The 15,939-nt window shown below is 39.7% G+C and overlaps 1 pseudogene; it reads left to right on the top strand.

Annotated features, from left to right (window-relative positions):
* Window positions 1–15,939, top strand: part of LOC141497314 (E3 ubiquitin-protein ligase DTX3L pseudogene) — a 32,236-nt pseudogene that overhangs the window by 6,125 nt on the left and 10,172 nt on the right.

The following is a 15,939-nucleotide window of genomic DNA, read 5'->3' as shown; positions in this document are numbered from 1 at the left end:
TTTAAAGAGCTAAAATTTCCCTTACATGACTGCTTTGGCTGTATCTCCCAAATGTTAGTGCCCTGTTTAATTGTGGAGTTATCTCTCCCCCCGCTTCTACTATACAAAGTATTTATTGAGCCAGAGAAAGCATGCTATATCTTGCAAACTGTTACCCTTTGTATTTTTGACTGCCAAGCTATTATCTCTTTCTCCAACAATGGTGAGATATATACAAAATTAAAAAAAAACAGAGGAAAATAATGATCAGTACATTGAAAAAGTTTGAAAATATATATAGTATGCAATCCCTGTGGACCTCCCACCTCTTCTAAAGTTTGGATTATGAACACATTCTTATATCTCTTCTTTCAAGACATTTTTTCATAATTTTGATATAGATTTCTGGTTACTTTTTTCCATTTATATTGTTGAAATATTTGTGTATATTGCTTTCTTGACTAGATCATTGTGTAGTTCTTTGTATTCATCTTCATCCTTTTTTATAATGCCGTAATATTCCCTTATATTCATGCACCACAGTTTGCCTAACTATTCACCAATTGGTGGACATCTATTTTATTTTAATTTTTGTCTAACTCCATAAGTTGTAATATAAATTTTTTTCCCTATATGAACTTTTCTTGTCAGTGACTTCCTTGAAGAATAAACCCCATTATGGAGTTTCTGGTTTGAAGGACATGAATATTTTATTAACTTTCTTTGCATAATTCCATTCCTAATTTCCTACAACCCCTCTAATATTTATATTCCCATCTTTTTGCTATTTTGTCAAATTTCAAGGTGTGAGATAGGATTTCATGGTTGTATTTATTTGCATTTCTTTCTTTTTTTTAGGTTTTTTTGCAAGGCAATGGGGTTAAGTGGCTTGCCCAAAGCCACACAACTAGATAATTATTGTGTCTGAGGCCAGATTTGAACTCGGGTACTCCTGACTCAAGGGCTAGTGCTCTATCCACTGAACCACCTAGCCGCCCCGTATTTGCATTTCTCTTAACAGCAATTTGGAGAATTTTTTTCATGTGGTGATAAATATATAATATTTATATAGGTGTTCCTTGTATGTCATTGTAGATTGATGCAGAGATGTTCCCAGTTATTTGGAATGGGATTTTTTTTCTATTATTGCCTATTGTATTTTGTTATTATTACATAGAAATTTAGTTGATTTTTGAGGGTTTATTTTATAGTTTGTCTTAGGTTGAAATGAATCTGAGGGCCCTATTTGAAAAAATTAATAGTTTATTGAAAAGAGGTAAATAGAAACATTCATGGGGCAGCTAGGTAGCACAGTGGAGTCAGGAGGCCCTGAGTTCAAATCTAGTCTCAGACACTTAATAATTATCTAGTTATGTGACCTTGGGCAAATCACTTTTGCATTGTCTTGCAAAACAAAATAGAAGCATTCAGAGTTTATGTATGTAGGCACCCTGTGAGAGATCATGAGAGAAATCTCTAGGTACTTAAAAGTAACTCATGTGCAGTATAATTGTTCTTCAGATATTATTTCCACAAAATTTATTCTAATATACATAGCTAATTTTGAGGATTTTCATGTAGTTATTTTTTTATTGGCATGTTTAACATGACCTATGTGCCTTATAATGTTGGTTTACACATTGTCAGAACAATCTATTTGTCTGCTTCCATTAGATGGACGTGGTCTTGGTGAGATGTAAGGAATTATACACGGTTACTCCCTAAAACTGTGCTATGTTACAATTTAATCTCCTTAGGACTGTGCTAGAATTTAACTCTCACCTAACCTTATAGCAACGGTTTTGATACTATTTTGTATCTATTTAAAGAATTATAGATGTTTTCAATAATCATACTGACATGATCATACAGTTGTCATGTCTTTATAACCAATATGTGCAGTGCAGTGCGGTAACTAACAAAAGTAATAAAATATTATAAAAGGATGAATCAAACTCTTTATAACAATAGTTGCTTTCATGAAATATCGTTGAAATTAACTCACTAATTCCCCATTGTATTTCAGATGCTGGATAATGTTAAGACTTTAGCTGAACACTTTCATGCAGCATTCGGGTAATGTCTATTTAAAGTACAGGTTTCTAATTCTGTCATGTTGGAATAGAAAGGGAAAGAAGGAAAAGAGGAAGGGGGAGAGACATGGAGAGAGATAGAGAGGAAAGGAGAAGGAAAAGAAGAGAAAGAGAGACAGGCAAGACAGAGTTAGAGAAAAAATACAGAGGAAGGGGGTGTGGTTAGAAAGGGAAGATGAGAGGGTGATATGGATGGAGTTGAAGAGAGAAAGATAGAGACATAAGGATGGAGAAGGTAATGGAGAGAGGAGGATAGAGAAAAACAGACAGACAATGAAAAATGGAGAAAGAGAGGGAGAGAGCATGAAAATATAAAGAGCTAGAGAGGGATGAATGGTAAGGTAGAGAGTAGAGGTAAGAAGGAGAAGAAGAGAGAAGGATGGAGGAATAAAAATGAAAGAGACAACGGGGAGAAAGTTATAAAATGATGGAGAGGGGAAAAGAGGCACAAAGAAGGATAACAAAGGTGGGAATAAAGAAGAAGAGATATGGAGAAGATTGGAAAGAGAATAAGACATGAAGGGAAGGGGAAGGGGAGGGATTGAGAGAGGGAGGGAGAGGTGACAGGGTAAGAGAAAATGGAAGGAGATGGAGGGTCAGACGTGGAGAAAGAGAAGGGGAAATATGGGGAAAGGAAGAAAGAAAAGACAAAAACATGCAGAGGAAGAGAAAAAGAGATAGAGACATTGAAAAGCATGGAAGGGGAGAGTGACAGAAAAAGAGATTAAGAGCGAATAGGAGAGAGAGGTAAGAAGGGAGAGAAAGAAAAGGAAAATGGAGGAAAAGGCAGAAAGAGCATCATATGGAGAGAAGGTTGGAGTGAAAGAATAAGACAGGTAATGAGGGAAAGAAAGAATGTTCAGGGTAAGGGAGAAAGAAAAGGATTGAGAGGGGAGAGAAAGGGAAATGGAAGAGAGAGCAGAGAAAGAGCATGATGGAGAAGGATAGACAGACAGGACAGAGCTGGGGAGGAGGTTGAAGGAGAGAGAGAAGAATGGAGTGGGATGGACAGAGGCAGGCAGGAGAGAGAGAGAGAGAGAGGAGAGGAGAGGAGAGGAGGAGAGGAAAAAGAGAGGAAGGGTGGGAGATAGGAGAAAAAAGAGAGGGAGATAGAAGGAAAGGGAGAAAGGAAGAATGATGAAGGAGAGAATGATAGAGAAAAACAGATACACAAAGAGAGAGATGAAGTTGAAGGAGAGGGAAAGAGTAAGGACTGGAAAGGGAAAAAGGAGAAACAGAAACTGAGACAGAGGGAGAGGGTGGGGACAGGGGAATTAGGGAAATAAAGGGATAGAGGGATACAGAAAAGGGGGGAGGAAGAGGAAGAAATGGAGAAGAGCCTCTCTGCTAGAAGAGAGAGCAAGAGAGCATGAGTGAAACAAAGATAAGGGAGTAAAGGAGAGAGATAGAGAGTCGGAGAGACAGAGAGACACAGGAAGGAGAGAGAAGGAGGGAGAGGAAGAGTCAGACAATTGAGAAGAATGGAGGAAGAGACAATGAAAGAGACATAAAAATATATAGAGAATAAGAGACAGGGAGATAGATATGAAAGGAAGGATAGGGGGATGGAGAGCAGAGCTAAAAAGGTAGAGAAAAAAATTGATTGCAGAAAGAGAGATACAAAAAACAGAGACAGGGAGAGAACAGAGGTGGGAGGGGATGAGAGAGTAAGGAAAATGATAGAGATAGTGAGAATGGAGGGGATGGAGCGAAAGAGAATGAGGATGAAAGAGAAAAGGAGGAATGGAAGAGAGAGGGAAAGGGATGGAGAAGGACAGAGAGAGGTAGAGAAAGAAGTTTAAGGAGAAGGGGAGAGGGTGATTGTGAGATGAGATTTGGACAGTGAAAGAGAAAGTGAGAGACATGAAGAGAAAGACAAAGAGAAAGATGGGAGGGAGAGACAGGTGGAGAGGAGAGAGAGTAAGGATGGAGAGGGAGAGGGAGGAATGCAGGGAAAGAGCTAGGAAGAGGAGAAGGAATAGAGATAGAGATAGAAAAATCAATCTCCCAATTATGAAAAGTTCAAAAAAGATAAAATTCATTTAAAGTGGTTTGAAAATGTAAAATTTTATTATATTATTAATATCCATTCTTTTTTGTTAATACTTCCAGTTTGCCCTGTTATAAATGAATGAAAAGAAAAACCTGCTACAGTGAGAGAAAATTGTACATTTTACTCACAAACCTTGCAAGATACGGGTACCTCACCTGAGGCACAAATTGGTCTGGAAAGTCAGGTAATTTATAGTCCTCAGAAACACTTTCACCTCCCTCTTGGATTTTGATAGGCTCTCAGAGTTCAGTGACAATCTAAGAGGTCCACCCACTCCATGACATGACCCTAATATGATCCCCCCCCCACATCATAGAAGGCATGATATGCTGATGAACCCCAATCATCACAGGGGTTGTGTGGGTTAATATTCAATTACCTAATTGCACAAACTTAGTTGCATTAGGTCAAGATCTCTGGGGTTTGCTATCCCTTGAATGGGATTAGGAAAACTTCCAGTCTTGTGATTGGCTGGGCCATTCCCCTTTGTAATGGATTCCCTAAGGGCTCCCCTCCACACCCTGTGAAGACCAACACCCTACATTTCTCACAACTCCCCCTTTTTCTTTTTAATAACCACTTGGTCTTCGCAGGTCACCAGCAGTGTCTTCCTCAAATAAATTCACAATCCTCATCTTCGATAAGACTACTGACTTTCCCTGTCAATATCTTTACCTCTTCCTTATTAGAGCCATACACCAATCCTAATTTGCTGATAAAAATCTTGTACTATTTGAGTTATTAACTGGATCATACATGGGAGACGCACACAGCTAATAGGATTCTCTCACTTAGGGCCAGTAGTAAGATACCCAGTAACTGTTTCCACCATGGACCAGTAAACCAATTCATTCAAGAGGTACTAAATGGGCTTGAGACAGGTTTGGACTGGAACATGTGCCAACTTTCTAATATCCCTAGTTATCTTCCTTACCACCTGCCCATTGTCATCTCTCTTTAGGCAGCAGATTGACAAGTTCAGTTTACCACAGCCTCCTCCTTCCTCGCCCAACAGGTAGTCCAGTACCAATCTATGTTGAATACTCGCCTCTCTTGTATGGTCAGCCAGCAAGTCCAAGGCCCTAGCTGTGTGAATGGTAATTTTTCCACTGCAACATGGAGTCTTATTAGTCTATTCAGGATAAACTGGAGTTCCATAGCCCCAACTCCCATCCTGTGCCCAGGTAGTAGGCCCTCAAGTCTAGATAACTCCCTGGCCAACTCTTTACACAACTGAGTCTAGGCAGTAGTCCTACAAATCCAATAATGTCCCTCTAGTGCTAGTTGGTCTTCCAGGAATAGTTTCCATCAAATGGATAATACTGTTCCTCCTCTTTACTTCCAAGAGGCCCTCTTAAATAGGCCATATAATCATCATGATAATAGGTAAATTTCCAACGTTGCTGTACCTCCTCCCACTGCAAGTTTTTATACCAATGTCTTTAGAAAGGTCTTCCTGGCTCCAAAATCCAAACTAAATTCCTGATTTTGTGCCATTGTATCAACCCTAAGAGTAGCTAATATACCTAGTGATGTTCCTTAAATTATCTTTCTTGCAAATGGCCACTTCAGCACATTCCTTGCAAGTCCATACTAACTCATAATCAGCTTCCCTTAAGAAATGCCCCAGTTTGCACATCTTTACAAGGGAACCAGCTACCATCATTCATTTCACATGAGTCTGAGGCCACCTATCTTGTTGTTGAGTCCTGAATATATGTACCCTGCTTCTGGACATGTCCAGACATTTGCTACTCTGCAGGCAAATATCCTGGCCAGTCAGTTTTAAACAGTAGTCACCGTCAACTGACTCAGTCACATGCCACTGGTATCTCTTTCCTCTGTATCAGAATCCTGTGCCACTGTGCACTCCTGACCAACGACTGAGAATCTAGGCCAGACCCAGGGGTACCCAAGGCCACTTCTCAAACTGCTGTGGACTATGGCAAGTCCAACAGCCACACCAAAAGACTGGGCATTGACTTCTGCCAGCTAGACTGTCCTTCCACCTTTACTAACACCTTGTTGTCTAAATCAGAGATAGGACTCATTCCCTATACAGACTCACCTAGCTATAATAATGCCAACTAATAATCTCTCTCTTTCTTTCTCAAGGAGAACATTTTCACCCTGCCTCCCCTCCTCCTTTCCTGTAAGGAGAAGGGCATAAGTAGGGGCTGTCACACTTAGTCAAGGGTAAGTTACAGATAAACAATGTACACATAGGTGAGAGATGGTGGAGATAACTGGTCCAGTGTCTCTCCTCTCTTCTCTTCTCTTCTCCCTTGGAGGCATCCAATGTCCGTCAGCATCTTCTGAATCTGTTCCAAAAAAGTCCTTTCCAGCTCTGACTCCTTGAGACCTTGTCTTCTGGTAGAGAAACTGCTTAACATCTTATTCAGATCAAAACACATCCTTTCATCACTAAACAATGAGATTCTGGAGCTTATTACAATATACATTTTGCCTTATTGCCATATTGACACACATAGTTCACTTTTAATACAAACTTCCATTTGTATTTTACTACATGAGCAAACTCACAAGATTGAGTCAATGTGATCATTCTCATCGGGGAGTTTGCTCCATATACATACATTCAACAGTCATCTTTGTCCTACGAGTACCCAGCATTTGTCTTAAAATAAAACAATTTTAACCTTTGCTCTCATTACAACAACGATTCCTTAATGATATCCTTAACCAAAATGAATTTCTTTTCCCCAAATATTCCCATATTTTCTTTCCCTGGTATACTTATCTAACACACTCATTTCCTTAAACTAGAACTTGAAACTAATTATCTAAGAATTTCCCATTCTTCTTACCTAAATATCCCCTCTAATACAAAAACTAAGGAAGCTTAATTCCTATATTAGCATGTAGCTGATAACAGGTATCAGAACCAGAAACCTAACCCATCTCTTGCTATTAGATCGAATTTACCTAAAACTTTCCAGGACATTAAAGGAAAATCCCTTTATGAGTACTGAATGTCCATGTCCAGGCAGAGGTCATATGAGTAAGTCAAATGTCTTAGGCCAGATTTATTCTTCCAGGTGAGATATTATCCAAATGACATTTTGGGGAAATCAGGTCAAAGGGATCCAACCTCAGCCATACTGAGAAGCCACCCCTTCAGCAGCTCATCCCTGTCAGTCACCTGACATCCTTGGCCCATTGGTTTCCTTGGCTTCAAGAACATATTTGCCCAGTAGCATTTCTTTTTGTTGACCATCCTGGTATCTGACATAAGAGAAAATTAAAAGCCCCGTAATCTAAAATAGTTGTTTTACCTAATCAGAAATTGCAGTGAATTCAATTCACTAAATTCCAATTATAATCTTAATGGAGTCCCAATTAATGAAAGCCTTACCTAAAGCTCGATTATCCTTCCTGGGTCTTTATAACTATGACAGGCCCTACAGGCCTCATCTATTTCTTACTAGATATATCCCTTTATCTGAAAGAATATCCACTCTCCACTCCATCTCTATATAAAGATGACATATTAGATACCCCTTGGCTAGAAAAACCTTCTTCTAGCCTGTTGTATCGTACAACAAATAAATGCCTCCTTTTTCCATGAGATTGCGCAGAGAAATCTCAAATGATCTTGTGTTTATCTTTCCTATATTATATAGTGCTTTTACTTCAAAGCAAACAAACACTGCTTTGGCATATACATATATAGATCCAAAATATTTCCAATTCATGTATATAGCTAGAAACCTCTATACTTAAACATGTGTCCCTACTAGCCATGCTCATTATACAAATGGTTATTTTTCCTGGAGCAATTGGGTTAAGTGACCTGTCCAAGGTCACACAGCTAAGCAATCACTACGTATCTGAGGACTGGCCTGAACCCAGGTCTCCTGACTCTGGGGTTGGCCACCTAGCTGCTCCCAACATACAATTTACTTTTCAGAATTCTTTAAAACCATTAAAACATCTTAGGTAGCCTTACATTTCCAACATGCTTTATTAATTTCTTTATAACAGAACAGCAATAAGAGTAACAGAGTAACACACAAATCCCTCCATGTAGTAACATGATTCATGAACCCACAGATCTATCCCAGAAAGAGTATTACTTTTTCATATTTTCCTTCTTGCCCTTCAAAGCAATCACATTAATCCCAGGCTTTAACAATACAGTATTTGAATAAAATATTCACAATAGATAACTAAATATTGCAAATATTGCAGATCTCCTTGCAGTTACACAAGAATCACATAACTGATAAACACATCTTGTTCATCAATAAGTGACCTTACAATAGGGCCCACAATGGCAATTTGTTCAGAATCCCCCATCAGCTGCCTGCAGTTTCCAAGAGAGAAGTCCACATTCTGGACTTCTTTAAAATTAAACATGCATTGTTAATATACATTAAACATTAAGATTCTTAGTTAACATCTCATTTCCCCTAGAACAAGAGTAAAATGAATATCCCATGATCTTTACACTTTTGTCTCTTCACACAAATTCTCAGAATCCAATCTCATACGTGACACATTTAAAACCCCAATGTAATTACTACTCAGGTAACTACCCAACAGTTTAGTTTGATAAAAACTAATTTAGAGTACCTTATACAGAGAATGCAGCACTGACATTCCCAAAACTCTATGCAAAATAAAAATACAATTGTTAGCATCATTAAACTTAACATTAAAATGAATTAGAGCTTTTTCCCAAAAGAAATCTGTAAACACCCCTGATAACCTAAGTATTTCTCTTCTTAGTAACCAAATACCACTTTTCTTTAACCCAAAGGGGTTACAATAGTTTAAAATCCTAAAGCATTTAATTCCTTGCAATACAATAGTGTTAAAATAGTTTAATCCCAAACTAATTTAACAGTCTAGGTTATTTAATTCCTCCCATTCTGTACAAATTTTGTCAGAATGTTACAGCACAAGTATCCCTCTTTTAAAACCCTCAGCGAGCTTCCCAAAACTCTAGTTCAGAAACTTTAAAAACAATGACTGTTATTACTCAGGCCACGTGCCAGCAGATATTCATTAAATGTGATTTCCTTTCAATAAATGTGTTTCTTAACCCCTGGATCTTATACATTGTTTTTTCTTTCCAATCACACATCCCACCTGTGGAGGAATCTCTTTCCCTTTAAGTCTTAAGCAATTGAGCTCTCTCTTCTATCCCCACCTCCCTTGAGGTGCGGCACTTAGGTAGACTCATTCTAGGGTTCAAGTCTTAACAAGATGGTGGATGGGATCAAGATCACCACGTGTCCAACCCACCACCCCTTCCCCCACACCAGGGCGAAAGCATGGGAACTTTCCCAGATACTTGTAAGGATAAAAACAAAGCTTCCCTCCTAGAACTTCTCAGTCTTTTCCTTAAAGGTTCTTTATTCTCTTAAGCTCTTCTAAACACTCCCCAAACCTCAGCTTCTTCTCTTTTACAACCCCCCCCCTTCTCTTAACTCTACACACCTTGCACAGCTAAATATCACTGACTCAGTGAGGGAAGGGCTGATTTTCTTGTGGGGGCCACTGCCAACTTCTTCCTTTGCCCCCACCTTCTGAAACACCTGGGCCCAACTCCCAGATAACCCTCATTTATAACTTGATCTGGGTCCCCAGAATCAGAAATGCCTAAAAGAGACATGTACACAAGACAGGACATAGAACAAATACACACACTCCTGCGAGAACATTCAAACTCACACAGCATTGGATCCAATCGGCTTCCTTAATTTAGAAAACATGACTTTTTCTCCTCCAGACTTTTCCTTTCCTCTTGGGGTCCACTGTTAGCCTCCTTCTCTCTAGGAACAGCCAGAGGATCCCACCTATATTTTTTATCTCTTTCTAACTTGCTTAGACATAATTTAGCATCCCCAATTATCCAGCATGCTGCGTATTCCACCTCCTCTTTATTTAAAGGTACCTTATGGTTCACTGTTCATCAGACCCAAACCTTGGCCACCAGACACACTGTCTTTGGATGGGGATTTGTGGCCATTTAGAATAGCAGTATCTGATGAACTTACTTTTCTGTTGAACCTGGACAGCATCCTTGCTGTCCCAGCTATCTCATTTCCTACCTAAAGGCCTCTCCTCTGGTATTGGATGGGAGGGGTCTCTTCCTCCCCTCCCTGAGGCTCCTTTTTGACTCCTGGCCTGGCCTCCCATCTAGGATTTCCTTTCCTGGAACAGTCTAGAATCAGCCTCGAAAGATAAAAACCGAAGGTTCCCTACCTTTCTGGGTCCTTTGCACAATTTTCCATCACTCTCCTCATCAATGGCAGGGTCTTCATGTCCATTCAGAGATCCACCCAAGGGAACCCCAGAAAAGAAATGAGGATCTGGCTTGAAATGAAGCTATGAGCGCTCCTTCCCCTGGTCTCTTCTAGGGCTTCCTCAAGGGGTTCTGAAGATCCTGGCACAATCTCCCAAATTGTTATAAATGAATGAAAAGAAAAACCTGCTAGAGTGAGAGAAAATTGTACATTTTATTGACGAACCTTACAAAGTATGGGTACCTCACCTGGGTGTGAGGTGTGAATTGGTCTTGAAAAGTCAGGCAATTTATAGTCTTCAGAAACTCTTTCCCCTCTCTATTGGATTTTCATAGGCTCTCAAGCTAAGAGGTCCATCCATTCCATGACATGCCCCTAATATGATTCCCCCCATATCATACAAGGCATGACATGCTAATGAACCCAATCGTCACAGGGGGTGTGTGGATTAATATTCAATTACCTAATTGCGCAAACTCAGTAGCATTAGGTCAAGACCTCTAGGTCACTCTTGACTGGTTGAGAACCAGTTTTGGATTTATTATCCTTTGAATGGGATTAGGAAAACTCTCCCAGTCTTGTGATTGGCTGGGCCATTCTCCCTTTGTAATGGATTCCCTAAGGGCTCCCCTACACATCCGGTGAAGACCAACACCCTACATTCCTCACCCCCCCTTTTCCCCAAATATTCCCATATTTTCCTTTTCCTGGTGTATTTCTCCAACACACTCATTTCCTTAAACTAGAACTTGAAACTGTAATTATCCTGAGAGTTTCCCATTCTTCTTACCTAACTATCCACTCTAACACAAAAACTAAGGAAATCTAATTCCTATTTTAGCATGTAGTTGAAAACAGGTGTCAGAGCCAGACACCTAACCCATCTCTGGCTATTAGATCTAATTTACCTAAAACTTTGCAGGACATTAAAGGAAATTTCCTCTATAGATATGAGTATTGAATGTCAGTGTCCAGGCAGAGGTCATGTAGCTAAGTCAAATGACTTAGGCCAGACTTATTCTTCCAGGTGAGGTATTATACAAATGTCATTTTGGGGAAATAAAGTCAAAGGGGTCCAACCTCACCCATACTGAGAAGCTGCCCCTTCAGCTGCCTATCCCTGTCACCTGGCATCCTTGGCTCATTGGCTTCCTTGGCTCCAAGAACATAACATTTACCCAGAAGCATTTCTTTTTGTTGACCATCCTGGTATCCGACATAAGAGAAAATCTATTAAGAGTCCTGTAATCTAAAAGTTATTTTACCTAGTAAGAACTTCCACTGAATACAGTTCACTAAATTCCAATCTTAATGGGGTACCAATTAATGAAGCCCCCACCTAAAGCATGGATTATCCTTCCTGGGTCTTTGCCTAAAACCTGGTATTCTAACTCTGACTGGCCCTACAGGCCTGTCTCCTACCTCTTACTAGAGACATCCCTTTGTCTGAAATAATATCTACTCCATCTCTATATAATGACAACATATCAGATTCCCCTTGACTAGAGAAACTTCCTTCTAGCCTGCTGTATCTTACACCAAATAAATGCCTCCTTTGTCCAGGAGATTGCATAGAGAAATATCAAATGATCTTGTGTTTATCTTTCCTATATTATAATATAGTGCTTTTACTTCAAAGCAAACAATCACTGCTTTAGAATATACATTATAGATCCAAAATATTCCCAATTCACCTACATAGCTAGAAACCTCCATACATAAACCTCTTTACCTACTAGCCATTCTCATCATACAAATGGTTATTTTTGTTTTGGCAATTGGATTAAGTGACTTGTTCAAGGTCACACAGCTAAACGTTCACTTAACTATCTGAGGTCTGATTTGACCTCAGGTCTCCTGACTCCATGACCAGTGCTCTATCCACTGAGCCCCCTAGCTGCCCCTAACACACAAATTACTTTTCAGAATTCCTTAAAACCATTAAAACATCTTGGTAGCTTTAAAATTCCAGCATTAATTTTGTTATAACGGAATAGCAATAAGAGTAACAGAGCAACCCACAAATTACTGGATTGTACAAAGCAATCCTTCCCTTATTACATTATTCATGAACCCACAGATCTATCCCAGAAAGGGTCATACTTTCTCATATTTTGCTTATTGCCCTTCAAAGCAATCACAATATTCCCAGGCTTTAACAATACAGTATTTAAATAATATTCACAAGAGATAACTAAATATTGCAAATATATTCTCTTTGCAGTTAGAAAACATCACATAACTGATAAACATTTTATTCATAAATAAGTTACCTTACAATAGGGCCCACAATGGCAACTTGTTCAGAATCCCCCATCAGCTGCCTGCAGTTACCAAGAGAGAAGTCCACATTCTGAACTTCTTTAAAGTTAAGCATACGTTGTTAATATACATTAATCATAAGATTCTTATTTAAACATCTCATTTCCCTTAGAACAAGAGCAAAATGAATACCCCATGTTCTTTACACTTTTGTCTCTATCCAAATTCTCAGAATCCTGTCTTATACATATAACACATTTAAAACCCCTATGTAATTACAACTCAACTAATTTTCTCACAGTTTAGTTTGATAAAAACTTTAGAGTGCCTTACCCAGAGAATCCAGCACTCATATTCCCAAAGCTCTATCCAAAATAAAAATACAATTGTTAGCAGTATTAGGCTTAACATTAAAACCAATTAATGATTTTTCCCAAAAGAAATCATGTTTATCCCTGATAACCTAGGTATTTCTCTTCTTAGTAACACAATACCACTTTTCTTTAACCCAAAGTTGTTGCAATAGAGTTTAAAATCCCAAACCACTTAACTCATTGCAATATTTCCAATTGTGTTAAAATAATTTATTTTTTATTTTTTATTTATTTTTTTAGGTTTTTTCCAAGACAAATGGGGTTAAAGTGGCTTGCCCAAGGCCACACAGATAGGTAATTATTAAATATCTGAGACCAGATTTGAACCCAGGTACTCCTGACTCCAGGGTCCGTCCTTTATCCACTATGCCACCTAGTTGCCCCCATGTTAAAATAATTTAATCCCAAACTAATTTTACAATCTGGGTTATTTAATTCTTCCCATTCTGTACAAATTTTATCAGAATGTTATAACACTAGTATCCTACTTTTAAAACCTTCAGCGTGTTTTCCAAAACTCTAGCTCAGGAACTTTAAAAACAATGAGAGTCATCATTGAGGCCACGTGGCCAGCAGATATTCATTAACTGTGATTTCCTTTCAATAAACTAGTCTCTTAACCCCTAGATCTTATATATTTTTTTCTTTCCCAATCACATCTCCCACCTGTGGAGGGGTCTCTTTCCCTTTAAGTCTTAAGCACTTGAGCTCTCCTGTGATACGTATCCCCCCCTCCCTCCACGGGTGGGTGAGGGACTTAGTATATCCAGTCTAGGGTTCAAGTCTTAACAAGATGGTGGATGGGATCAAGACCACCATGGGTCCACCCACCACCCCTTCCCCCACCCCAGGGAGAAAGCATGGGAACTTTCCCAGACACTCATGAGGATAAAAATCTTCCCTCCTAGAACTTCTCACTTTTTCCCTTACAGGTTCTTTCTTCCCTTAAACTCTTCTAAACTCTCCCCATATTGTAGCTTTTTCTCTTTAAGAATTTCCCCTCCCTTCTTTTTAACTCTATACACCAAGCAGAGCTATCACTGACTCAGTGAGGGAAGGGCTGATTTTCTTGTGGGGGCCAGTGCACACTACTTCCTTCTCCCGCACCTTCTGAAACTCCTGGGCCTAACTCCCATTCATCCCTCCTTTAAAACTTAAGCTGGGGGGCGGCTAGGTGGCGTAGTGGATAAAGCACAGGCCTTGGAATCAGGAGTACCTGGGTTCAAATCCGGTTTCAGACACTTAATAATTACCTAGCTGTGTGGCCTTGGGCAAGCCACTTAACCCCATTAGCCTCACCAAAAAAAAAAACAAAAAAAAAACTTAAGCTGGGTCCTCAGACTCAGAAATGCCTAAAATAGACACTTACATAAGACAGGACGTAGAACAAATATATATACTCCCGCGGGAACATTCAAACTCACTCATACAGCACCGGATCCAATCACCTTCCTTAATTTAGAAAACGTTTCTTTTTCTCCTCTCTCCAGACTTTCCCTGGGCCCCGATGTTAGCCTCCTCTCTAGGAGCAGCGAAAGGATCCCACCTATATATATTTTTTTAATTTTTTTCTAACTTAGACATAATTTAGCATCCCCAATTATCCAGCATGCTGCATATCCCACCTCCTCTTTTTTTAAAGGTACCTTATTGTTCACTGTTCATCAGACCTAACCCTGGGCCACCAGAGAGACTATCCTTGGATGGGGATTTGTGGCCATTTAAACCAGCAATATCTGATGAACGTACTCTTCTCTTGACCCTGGACAGACAACATCCTTGCTGTCCCAGCTAGCTCATTTCGTACTTAAGGGCCTCTCCTTGGGTACTGAATGCAGGGGGGGGGGGGTCTCTTCCTTCCTTGAGGCGCCTTTTTCGACCCCTGTCCTCCCATCTAGCACTTCCTTTCCTGGAATTGTCTAGAATCAGCTTCAACAGATAAAAACTGAAGTTTCCCTACCTTTCTGGGTCATATCCACAATTTTCCATCACTCTCCCCATCAATGGCAGGGTTTCAGGTCCATTCAGAGATCCACTCAAGGTATCCCTGGAAAAAAATGGGGAGCTGGCTTGAAATAAAGCTATGAGCATTCCTTCCTCCGGTCTCTTCTGGGGCTTCCTCAAGTGGTTCTGCAGATCCTGAACACGATCCCCCAAATTGTTTTAAATGAATGAAAAGAAGAACCTTCTAGAGTGAGAGAAAATTGTACGCTTTATTCACAAACCTTACAAGATACACCTTACAAGGTAAGGGTACCTCACCTGGGTGTGAGGCACAAATTGGTCTTATAACCTCAGATAATTTATGGTCTTCGGAAACTCTCAGAGTTTGAATTACAATCTCAGAGGTCCACCCATTCCATTACATGCCCCTAACATGACCCCCCCCATATCATACAAGGCATGATATGCTAATAAACCCCAATCGTCACAGGGGGGTGTGTGGGTTAATATTCAATTACCTAATTGCACAAACTCAGTAGCATTAGGTCAAGATCTCTAGGTCACTTTTGACTGGTTGAGAATCGGTTTGGGGTTTGGTATCCCTGGAATGGGATTAGGAAAATTTTTCCAGCCTTGTGATTGGCTGGACCATTCCCCCTTTGTAATGGATTCCATAAGGGCTCCCCTCCGCTCCCTGTGAAGACCAACACCCTACATTCCTCAAAGTCAGTGAAGATGCAGGTGGGATTTCTTTATAGCATATGCTTCCTTTTTCCCAATATACATTGTCTAGTCTCTAGTTTCTTGGTCAAAGTACAAAGTCCCATCTTGGAAACTTTTTAGCAAGTTAGGACCTCTTACCTGTAAGAAACAAATACACGCAGGGAGTTTGCTCAGGTTTCCTCCACTGTCCTAGGATCTTGCCAACTACACCTAATTGTTAAGTTGAAATGAACCTG

The sequence above is a fragment of the Macrotis lagotis genome, chromosome X (genome assembly GCF_037893015.1).
Source record: "Macrotis lagotis isolate mMagLag1 chromosome X, bilby.v1.9.chrom.fasta, whole genome shotgun sequence".
NCBI classification, from domain to species: Eukaryota; Metazoa; Chordata; class Mammalia; order Peramelemorphia; family Peramelidae; genus Macrotis; species Macrotis lagotis.
The sequence above is the reverse complement of the archived record's forward strand: the minus strand, read 5'-3'. Positions and strand labels throughout refer to the sequence as shown.